This window comes from Bombina bombina, chromosome 4 (assembly GCF_027579735.1).
Source record: "Bombina bombina isolate aBomBom1 chromosome 4, aBomBom1.pri, whole genome shotgun sequence".
Lineage (NCBI taxonomy): Eukaryota > Metazoa > Chordata > Amphibia > Anura > Bombinatoridae > Bombina > Bombina bombina.
The window spans coordinates 97820010-97832074 of NC_069502.1; the positions used below are offsets into that span (position 1 = coordinate 97820010).

The following is a 12065-nucleotide window of genomic DNA, read 5'->3' on the forward strand; positions in this document are numbered from 1 at the left end:
TTTCTAAGTGCCTAATGATATAAAGGTTTCTGGGCTGGTGAAATTACTAAAGAATGCTCACCAGTGGAACAATCTAAAGCCCTTTTTACCCTGAAGACAGGGTGTCTAGCTAAGGGGCATATACTACTATTAAAATTGCACAATAAAATTTGTATTTTAAACATCATACAAAACAAATAATTTAACCATTCACACAAAAAGTAAACAGGGAAAAATTATATTATTAAGGTCAAAAATTGTAATAAAATTCTGCACCAAAAATCATATTGTACCAAAAACTTAAAATCGTATTAAATATGCACTACATAAATCGTAATTTTAGTACACTGGATGTGCAAAAAACACACAGAAATTTGTACATAGAAATACAAAATGCAAAGTGTAATTGTTGTTTTTTCATAAAATGGACTGAACATGGACATTCCATGGACGTATATGAAAATGTCTCTGTAATCTCACAGTTTTTTCTTGCCAGTTAGAAGGTGGCAAGCTTTTATCAAAACACTACAAATAATTATAAACTTGTGGTCTCCTTGAGAGTAAAAAGGGGAAACCAGACGTGGACTCCTTGCACACATGCCCTAGAGAAATGCAACTGCACCTCACTGACGAAGCCCAAGGAAAGCTGAAAACGTACATATTGGGTTTGTTTTTTTCTCTTGTTCAGAGAAGAATTGCCTGGTATTTCGGCGCTGGACTGTCTTTGGGCAGGGTCAGACTGATATGCTACAGGATATTTTTTTCTCTGTGAAAGGCAAAATGTGCTAAAAAAGACTGCACCCTGAGTGACACTGGCCTTGTCAACAAGCACAAAAGTTTTTCTAACATGTTCTGTCTCAGTTGAGTGCATTTCTCTATTTTTATGTTTGTGTCACGCTCGGATGAGCAGGTTCTGGGGTATACAGATTATGCAAGGTGGTAGCAGGCTTAGGACTGTCTTGAATACTGAAAGGGGACAGTGCTATGTGGTTCTTTCTGGAATTACCCCTATTAGGCATGTTTAAGAAACAGACAAGCAAGTAAGTTTATTGCACTGGAACTGGAAACTTGGAGGCTGGAAGCAGGATAAGTGAGCAGGCATGCCCACACCAGAACTGGATTCTGATGTAATGCCCACGATAGGCAGTTGTGTGTGCAGAAGAATGCGCTGGCAATACAGAGTGATGATAGGCCTACAGATATAGGTGATTATCTCCTAAAAAACAGCTTGGAGAGACTATTGGGGGAATTATTTAGGTTGTTGGGAGTCTCTGTAGACACTCAAACAATACTAAAAAAATCTGTGGCGCTGAGGGTACAGCTAAAATAATCACTATATGGCTATTTGAGTTGTGATCCCAATTATATATAAAAATAGGATAGCTAAAAATAAATGTCATTTAATGTTCACAATTCATATATATAATATATATAACTCTCATACAATCATATTTAGTACACAGAATTTCAAAGAGAAAAATTAAAATGGACCCTAAAAAATTAGGAATACTAAAACAATAAAAACACAGCTTCTAGCAAAAATACACAAAGAACAAAAATTAAATACAAAAGACCATATAGTCAAATGGCCATTAAAATATGCAATCAATTTGCCATAAAAGCAAGTGCACAAGTTAAAACAGTTTAGTATACTTAATATAGGGAACGGATTATCCTTCAAAGTTCAAAAAAGTCAATTTATGATGTGTTTCCCCAGCATTGCTCATCAATCCTAATGCAAGGGGATACGTGAGACAAGAAAAGGACTTGTCAAAAGCAAATCAATTGTTCAAGTTAGGTATTACACTTTTTACTTACACCGGAGGGTGTCTAGCAGCTCTCTTGGCACCGGTCTTGGTCACTGTATTTCTCTCACAGCCTGGTTGTAGTGTATGTTGGTGGATATAACGAATCCCAAAAGTTTGTATGCAGACACTTCTGCCAGTTCTAATGCTGCCGCCCAGGTGTCCTTGCACAGCGTTGAATCCTGCTTGACTGCAATTTCGCCGGATGGCGTTCTTGACAGCGTCTGGGTTAGGCAGCGTGTGGTATCAGAAACTACGGATCCTCAGAAGGATAAAAAAAAGAGCAACGCGTTTCGGCTTACAAGCCTTTGTCAAGCTCTACTCGCATTACTATGTCGGTGCCTTTTAAAGCCGGTACAATAATTTGATTGGCAGATTGATTGGTTACTGCAATCGGAGTGTTTAGCAACTTTATACTTAGTTTTTGATGTCAGTTAAGCTGTTTTGGTCTATTGATATTTCTTATTATAGATATACAGTATATATAACTTTTTCTTTAGCAACTTATTTATTAATGCCATCCGTTTTTGAGTCTATTTAAGCCGTTTTAGGTCTATTTAAATTCCTTATTTTACACCTTATATTGATTATACTAAAAAGGCACCTACTATAGTATGCTCACAGTCTAAATAACAGGAAATGCATGCGATATTCATACAAAGTTTATTACTAGAGAAGCAAAAGTGGTATAATCAATGTGAATCTATTGCCTATGTTACTATACCTAAGAAAAAATAAAGTCTTATTTTAATCTCTTATTTTAATTTTTTGTTTTTCAGATATTCTTTATTATTTTTATTATTTCTATTGTTATTGTTATTTGGAGGGAACCAGAGGGGTATATAAGTGAAGAAAATGGGGGGGTTTGGGGGTGAAGATAGATTGTTATTATCCAGTATTATAATATTGATGTTCAGATAAGAATGTAGTATATCTCCTTGAGTGCGTTTGCGGCCTCAAATATATAGGAGAATCAGAAAGGCCCCTGAGAGATCGCATTAGGGAACTGTTACGGTTGCCTCCAGGCTAGAAAACTTTGACCAAGAAAGAAATAAAGAACTCCCTATCCCAAAACATTTCGCCACTTGCAATAAAGCAAACCCAAAATGCTTAAAATATACTGGAATAGCATAGTCCTCTGGCTATGAAAGAAGTATCTCGAATTTTGGTTTGGGCGGAATCCAGCTCCTGTCTAATTTCTGCGGTTCATATCCCAGGTGTAGACAATTGGGAAGCGGATTATCTCAGTCGCCAAACGTTGCATCCGGGCGAATGGTCTCTTCACCCAGAGGTATTTCTTCAGATTGTTCAGATGTGGGAACTTCCAGAAATAGATCTGATGGCATCTCATCTAAACAAGAAACTTCCCAGATATCTGTCCAGATCCCGGGATCCTCAGGCGGAGGCAGTGGATGCATTATCACTTCCTTGGAAGTATCATCCTGCCTATATCTTTCCGCCTCTAGTTCTTCTTCCAAGAGTAATCTCCAAGATTCTGAGGGAATGCTCGTTTGTTCTGCTGGTAGCTCCGGCATGGCCTCACAGGTTTTGGTATGCGGATCTTGTCCGGATGGCCTCTTGCCAACCGTGGACTCTTCCGTTAAGACCAGACCTTCTGTCACAAGGTCCTTTTTTCCATCAGGATCTGAAATCCTTAAATTTAAAGGTATGGAGATTGAACGCTTGATTCTTGGTCAAAGAGGTTTCTCTGACTCTGTGATTAATACTATGTTACAGGCTCGTAAATCTGTATCTAGAGAGATATATTATAGAGTCTGGAAGACTTATATTTCTTGGTGTCTTTCTCATCATTTTTCTTGGCATTCTTTTAGAATACCGAGAATTTTACAGTTTCTTCAGGATGGTTTAGATAAGGGTTTGTCTGCAAGTTCCTTGAAGGGACAAATCTCTGCTCTTTCTGTTCTTTTTCACAGAAAGATTGCTATTCTTCCTGATATTCATTGTTTTGTACAAGCTTTGGTTCGTATAAAACCTGTCATTAAGTCAATTTCTCCTCCTTGGAGTTTGAATTTGGTTCTGGGAGCTCTTCAAGCTCCTCCCTTTGAACCTATGCATTCATTGGACATTAAATTACTTTCTTGGAAAGTTTTGTTCCTTTTGGCCATCTCTTCTGCCAGAAGAGTTTCTGAATTATCTGCTCTTTCTTGTGAGTCTCCTTTTCTGATTTTTCATCAGGATAAGGCGGTGTTGCGAACTTCTTTTGAATTTTTACCTAAAGTTGTGAATTCCAACAACATTAGTAGAGAAATTATGGTTCCTTCATTATGTCCTAATCCTAAGAATTCTAAGGAGAAATCATTGCATTCTTTTGATGTTGTTAGAGCTTTGAAATATTATGTTGAAGCTACTAAGTCTTTCCGAAAGACTTCTAGTCTATTTGTTATCTTTTCCGGTTCTAGAAAAGGCCAGAAAGCTTCTGCCATTTCTTTGGCATCTTGGTTGAAATCTTTAATTCATCTTGCCTATGTTGAGTCGGGTAAAACTCCGCCTCAGAGGATTACAGCTCATTCTACCAGGTCAGTTTCTACTTCCTGGGCGTTTAGGAATGAAGCTTCGGTTGATCAGATTTGCAAAGCAGCAACTTGGTCCTCTTTGCATACTTTTACTAAATTCTACCATTTTGATGTATTTTCTTCTTCTGAAGCAGTTTTTGGTAGAAAAGTACTTCAGGCAGCGGTTTCAGTCTGAATCTTCTGCTTATGTTTTTCATTAAACTTTATTTTGGGTGTGGATTATTTTCAGCAGGAATTGGCTGTCTTTATTTTATCCCTCCCTCTCTAGTGACTCTTGTGTGGAAAGATCCACATCTTGGGTAGTCATTATCCCATACGTCACTAGCTCATGGACTCTTGCTAATTACATGAAAGAAAACATAATTTATGTAAGAACTTACCTGATAAATTCATTTCTTTCATATTAGCAAGAGTCCATGAGGCCCGCCCTTTTTTTGTGGTGGTTATGATTTTTGTATAAAGCACAATTATTCCAATTCCTTATTTCATATGCTTTCGCACTTTTTTATCACCCCACTTCTTGGCTATTCGTTAAACTGAATTGTGGGTGTGGTGAGGGGTGTATTTGTAGGCATTTTGAGGTTTGGGAAACTTTGCCCCTCCTGGTAGGAATGTATATCCCATACGTCACTAGCTCATGGACTCTTGCTAATATGAAAGAAATGAATTTATCAGGTAAGTTCTTACATAAATTATGTTTTTCCTACACTTGGTTTGGGTAAACTCCTCAGTATAAACATTTCTGCATAGAAAGATAATCTATAGATGTTTTATGATTATGTTGTTGAGATTCAATAAACTCTTAAGATGTTTAACCCATTGCACCAATTTGCCCAGCGTACTATGTTGATGTAGTATCTACGTCCAATACAGAGGCAAATGCTCCACTATCAGCTTTTACAGTAGTGATTGCAGCTAGGGGCAGAAGGCATCTGCCTTCATATGGTAAGGGAGCACTTAACATATGAAGCTATGAATTCTGTTCATTACAGAGAGTGACTCTGTCTATGTAATCTCTGTAAAAACCCTCTGTTGATGCTGAATGAGAGTGGTGGCAAGGAAGTTGGGAGGGGGGTGGGCAGCCCAGAGGAGGAGGGGCAGGGTTCCCTACACTATGGAAAAAATGTAAGGCAGAGGAGAGGGAGGGATAAGACCCTACTCTACAGAAAATTGTTTGAAGGGAGAGTGAAGACCCTATGCTATAGAAAAAGGTAATCTTGGAGGAGGGTCCCTACACTACAGAAAATACATAAAATAACAAATATGGTGGTGGGCAGTGGGAGGGGGGAGATTAAGAGAGCTGTTTGGGGGGAATAAGGGAGGTGGGAGGGTGAGGTGGGACATATAAAATACAGACATTTTTAAAGAAATAAATACATTTTAAAAAAAGCCCTTAATTGGATACTGACAGACTGTCTGCTAGTACCTAAGATGGTGGTGATCAGGGGGGGGGGGGGGTAGGGGGAGGAAGAAAGCTGCTCAATCAAGTAGGGATCAGGGGGTGGAAGGTGTTAGGAGGGAGGGTAATCCCTAAACTATAGCAGATATTAACTTTACAAGTTAACAGATTAATCCCTTTACTGTCGGGAATTTCAAAAGTGTGGTGCACAGCTCCAATTAGAGGCCTTCAAATTGCCACAAACCAATGGCAAAGCCATGCATGTCTGCTATTTCTGAACAAAGGGGATCGCAGAGAAGCATTTACAACCATTGGTCTTATGACTGCAGTAGTTGTGTGTAAATAATTTCAGTGAGGAATCCAAAAATTGCGAAAAAGTTAGCAATTATTTTTATATGAGTAAATTTGGCAGCCAAATAGTGCATCAAACACACCCAACTGTGCCTAGATCAATACCTTGGGTTGTCTACTTTAAAAGTATATATAGTTCTCTTTTCATAGGTAAATAAAAAAAATCTAGTCTCTATTTCTGTTTAATCAGAGTGATAGCAAAAATGTTAAAAATTCTCCAGTTCTTTGGGCAAGATTTTCTCTGAAATTCTCGGTATCGAAGGGGGTTAATGACAGTGATTGGATCACTTAAAGGGATATAAAAACACAAAAAAATGCTCTAATGCCCTGTAGCTTGCGAATTACTATGCGCTTAACCGCTGCAAAGGGGTTAAACACACAGTTAATGTCAAATCCAGGGCAGTAATGCACTAATGACAAGTAGGTGAACACATATGATGAGTCAATGACAATATATGTGCACAACCACCAATCTCCAGCGAGGTCCCAGTAGAGTCTGGTGCTCTTGAGTATACCTAAGTATGCTTTCCAACAAAGGATAGTAAAAGAATAAAAATGACTCCAGAAATATAATTCTGCAGGATATTTTTTATTTATTTAAAAAAAAGAACAAACATTTTCAGTTTTACAGACAATTAGCTTATTTTGGGCCAGACGGGAGCAGTATTTAACACTTCTGCTTGCGCATTAGCTCCGCTAGAAGTAAGATTCTTGTACATTGGGTAGTGCTTGTATTAGAAGTTGAAAGTAAATTGTTTTTGCATGAGCTCTAACTCGAAGTTAGGATATTACGTGCACGTTAACATATTCCCCCAAGAAGTCAATGGAGCAAAAAAATTGGGGGGAAAAATACCACCCTGACACATAGGGGTAGATTTACCAAGCAGCAGATGCTGCAATCTACCCCCGATGTTTCCGGTTCATTGGAAACTTAAATTAAGAAGCAGCGGTCATAAGACCGCTGCTCCTTAACTCGTCCATCACCTCTGAGGGGGAGGACTGCAATCATCCCAATACGATATGATCGGGATGATTGACATCCCCTGCTAGTGGCCAATTGGCCGCAAATGTGCAGGGGGCGGCATTGCACAAGCATTTCACCAGAAATGCTTGTATAATGTTAATGTATGCTGTCGGCATTTAGCAAATCATGTCCGCCCACCATTTGATAATTCGGCCCCATATTCTCAAGTGTATAAATGTCTGTAAATACATATAAACATACATATAAAGACATCTGTACACACACACACACATATATATATATATATATATATATATATATATATATAGTATATATAAATACATATAGTTATGTACAAAATAGAATATATCACTGACAAGCAGTGATATAAGCTTTGGAGCCAAACGAGCGCAACCACAAGGATCCCACAGCTTACACCAAATACCCTATAAAATCAATGTCCCTAATGTCTACAAATGGCATTGATCTGTCCCCACAAAAAGACGCTAAACAAAGACCCCCACAAGGCGGAATATCCTTTTCCAGATACTCCTAGTCAGAAATCTTAAAAATATTGAAAATACAATGGAGGAGAGTGGGGGCTATGAAAAAGCCCTAGAGGTAGTAACTGACTAACACCAATGGAAGAGCGACACAAAATTGTGAATACAGTTGCGTTTGTACACACAATTTGTGTTATAGAATACTGGGTACTGTACTTAAATATATATGTGCTAATGTAAATTAAACAACACAGCAATAGATATGCACGTGTCAGAATAAAATAAAATAAAATAGAATAAGAGAACCAGATAAATAGGTACAGTCCAATATTGTGATGTCAGCAATTTGGAATGCGTGATGTGGAAAAAGAGGAAGAAAGTCCCAAATATTCAAATATCTCCGGATAGTGAAAGGAATTCACACAGGCCCATAAGGTAATGTACTCACAGGAGCTACCCTCAATCAGAATGAGGTAAGGATAAGGCGTAGATCCCGCTTATAACTGTATGGGTACGTCCCCTGGAGAGATCTCACAACAAACCAATTTGTGGTCTCAGGCAGTCTGTATTCCTGTACAGGTTGCACAATAGGTCTGGTGCGTTATAGGATCACTTTCACAGTGGAATTACAGTGAAGGAACTTAGACAAAAGATGTTACAGAAGATACAGGGAAGGGGAGACTGGTCTTGCAAAAAAGGAATACAGACTGCCTGAGACCGCAAATTGGTTTGTTGTGAGATCTCTCCAGGGAACGTACCCATACAGCTATAAGTGGGATCTACGCCTTATCCTTACCTCATTCTGATTGAGGGTAACTCCTGTAAGTTTATTACCTTATGGGCCTGTGCGAATTCCTTTCACTATCCGGAGATATTTGAATACTTGGGACTTTCTTCCTCTTTTTCCACATCACGCATTCAAATTGTTGACATCACAATATTGGACTGTGCCTATTTATCTTGTTCTTTTATTCTATTTTATTTTATTCTAATATGCGCATATCTATTGCTGTTTTGTTTTATTTATATTAGCATATATATTTTTAAGTACAGTACACAGTATTCTATAACACAAATTGTGTGTACAAACGCGACTGTATTCACGATACTTAATGATTTTTTATTGCTCTTCCATTGGTAGTAGTTATAACTTGTTGTGCAATATTTTTTTAAAATAATTTTTATTTGATAGTATTATTATGAGTATAACTGTTATTTGCTAATGTATATGTGATGGATGCGTTAAATTCAGTTGCGCTCAAGCAATCACGTTTACTTTCAGCTTGTTATAAGAACAACAACCTTGATACGTGCAAATACCCGCAATAAACCAATTATCGCTCAGGCGTAACTGTTAGTGCACCACTTGTAATCGTCCCCTTTATGTTTAACAAATGTTATAAGTATTTATTAATTACAGATTCATTTTAAGAGGTTTAATATAATAATATAAAGAATGGTATACATCGATAGAAAGTTACTTTAATTTAGTAATACTGTATTCCCTTGTTTTATAGTAAAAACAGCCCATGTACAAGATAAAACAAAATCTCTTATCTGGAATTAAATCTTTATTACTGCTTGTAAATTTGAGTTCTTCAAACTTGTTTAAAATTCAGTGATAACAATTTTCATTTCTTAGGACAGTGAGAGGAGGAGATTTATTTTACATTCACGCAGCTTCAGCTATGTCTATTTTAAAATGATTTTCTCTTTCCATTTTAGGCCAATGGAATCATGTAAAATGCAATGTGTTCTTCAGTCAGAAATATAATTCAAAGCTATAAATCCTTGTCATTTCAATTAGTTTCACACTTTTTTTCTGTGTTCTTAGTTTCTCCAAAGGCTCGTCACTCCAACCCACTGCCATAGGCAAGTAGAAGGGAACAAAGCTCGAAAAGCTTATAAGAAAGGTGAAACCACAAAAGAGAGAGTTAATGGCCAATCCACAGCTTTGGATCTGTCTCTTGAAGATTGAAGAGAGATTGAAGACACAGCTATAACCATTAGAAGTACGTTGGAGCAACATGTAAGTTCTCCTGCCCATAATTAGGCAGCATAATGATGACTAAAGGGCAATTATACAGACAGAACAATAAAATATTCCCTTTCTTGTGTACCATACACATTTTCACTGCTTACAAAAGTGAATCAAATGTTCATAAGTAAATATTAGTATTACATTATTCCACTGTGCAGTGTATAATATATAATTATTGGTAACCATTTATATTAAAGGCTAATCATATTATCCAGATAATTCAATATTATTCAATATTATATGTGTATGCTGGTACAGTCCTTTACCTATAAGTATGCATATCTTTTCTGTAGTCTTTTAAATAGTAGAGCATTAATATTACATTGCAATTTCTAGAGGGATCAAGTGCTTACAAAAAACAAACAAATAGCAATTTAGACTGGGCAAATGTCTTTTTTTTTTACATTGGTGTGGTAGAATAAATACTTGGTTTGACTTGCATTATTACATTTAAATATATATGTGGCTTAAATGTTAACATTTTGTTTTCAAATGTATTGTCTTGCATGTTGATTGCATTGGAAGTGTACAAGAATCAGAAGGCATTAGGGGTAATTTAATAAATACTTATATATAAAATATTCAAATATAATTTTTATAATTATTAAAAACTGTGCAGTCAGTTACCAAAATGGATTCACTTTGTAGCCCACAAACATGGGGTATTTTCCAGTCTAAAATGAAAAGAGAGAGACATACTCAATTGAAAATGGACATGAGATGAAAAAACTTCCTTGCTAGTAAGGCTAGTGCCACTCAGGTTGAAATCTCTTTTAGCTCATTATGCCTTCCACAGAGGAGAAACACTCTGTTACATATCAGTCGTATCACACACTCACACATAAGGATTCACATATAGACACTCTAGCAGACACGCAAAGAAACTCACTCAGGCACAGACACCCAAACAGAAACTCAGCACTTGTTTACATTGACCTGACAAGTAATGAGGTAAACTACAGTTTTGTAAAAAAAAGGAGATTTAGAAAACAAAATATGGAGTTCTGATTACCTTTTTGTAAAGGAAGATGCCAACTAAATGATGACAACAGTATGCAGTGGCTGAAAAAAGGGCCCTGAACTGCCTAAAATACTTTAAAGGTTAAATGGTAGATTGGTGACTTCTGGAAAGGTCTCATTAGTCTCAAAGTCTGTAGAAAGATGTGAATAATCAGTAGTAAGAACAAAATGTCCTAAAAAGGAACAGACAATGGACACACACACACACATAAACTCAAACTTGCACATGCACCCAGTGAAATGCCGACAGAGACAGCCTCAGAAAACACACAAAGACATACATACACATAGAGACAACCACATAAAACACAGAAAGACATATATACACACACCCACACCCTCACAGTGACACCCACAGAAAGCACACACCCTCACAGAGACTCACCCTCGCAGAGGCATCCAGAGAAAATACACAAAGACAAACATACACACACCCTCACAGAGACACCCATAGAAAAAAAAAATACATACTCATTCATAGAGACACAAACCAAAGCACAAAGACATAAACACAGACACCCACAGAAACACTCACAGGAGGAAACATTTATGCACCTTACATTCCCTAAATCAACAGTGTGTGACATGCATGATAAAAAAAATGCAGAAATTAAGAGATCACTTTTTAAAGAATCATATTTGTAAATGTGCAAACAAAAATAATTCTGTCAATTCAAAATTGTACATTAATGGCGGAGCCAACAGCATACCAGAGAGGTCGCAAATTTACAGAGCTCCTGATCATTTCTAACTAATAACGATCTAAACTTGGATTTTAACCCCTTATCAGCATATCCCATAATTAGACTTCCTCTCTAGCGCTTCATCTGATGACAGGAGGACGCTTGACCTGGCTATCGGTGTATTAGATGAGTACTGGCTCTGGGGGGCCTACCCAGCAATCTTAAATCTTCAAAGAATGCAGCAGCACCACTTCTCATATAAAAAGTTCCTTTATTAAACACATAGTAGGAGCAGGTAAAATAGAACGACGTTTCGGGTGGTTATCCCTTAGTCATGTTCACATACTGTTTGTTAGACTTAATCACCTTTAAATAGCCATCAGTCAGGTGAGACCACACCTTTTACCTTAATTACTTAGATATACATTTTTCTTAGCCTCTATTGCCATCTAGTGGTCTAACCCATATCAAACATATAATTTTATTATACAAAAACATATTTTTTTTAAAAAAGAGAATAATCACATTTGTTGAAGAGCAGATATCAAAAATGTCAAAATTTAAAATTATAAAATTAAATGTCAGAAAAGGAATTGTATAAAGATAAAGATCTTTTACTTTACAGGAATACACTTAAATCAAGTTCCCTATTCATACCATTGGGGATTAAGCAATCTAATTTATTGATCCAAAATGCCTCAAGTTTTTTGAGCAGCAGTTCTCTATTGCCGCCACGTCTAGGGCTCTGTATATGATCTATTATTTGAAATCTTAGTTGTGCAATAG

The 12065-nt window shown here is 36.9% G+C and overlaps 1 long non-coding RNA gene across 2 annotated transcripts in view; it reads left to right on the forward strand.

Annotated features, from left to right (window-relative positions):
- The window catches only part of LOC128655950 (uncharacterized), a 165264-nt gene that overhangs the window by 32322 nt on the left and 120877 nt on the right, over positions 1-12065 (forward strand). For both annotated transcript variants that reach the window (XR_008401945.1, XR_008401944.1), the window contains exon 2: positions 9370-9564. This is a non-coding gene — a long non-coding RNA (uncharacterized LOC128655950). The remainder of the gene's footprint in view (positions 1-9369; positions 9565-12065) is intronic.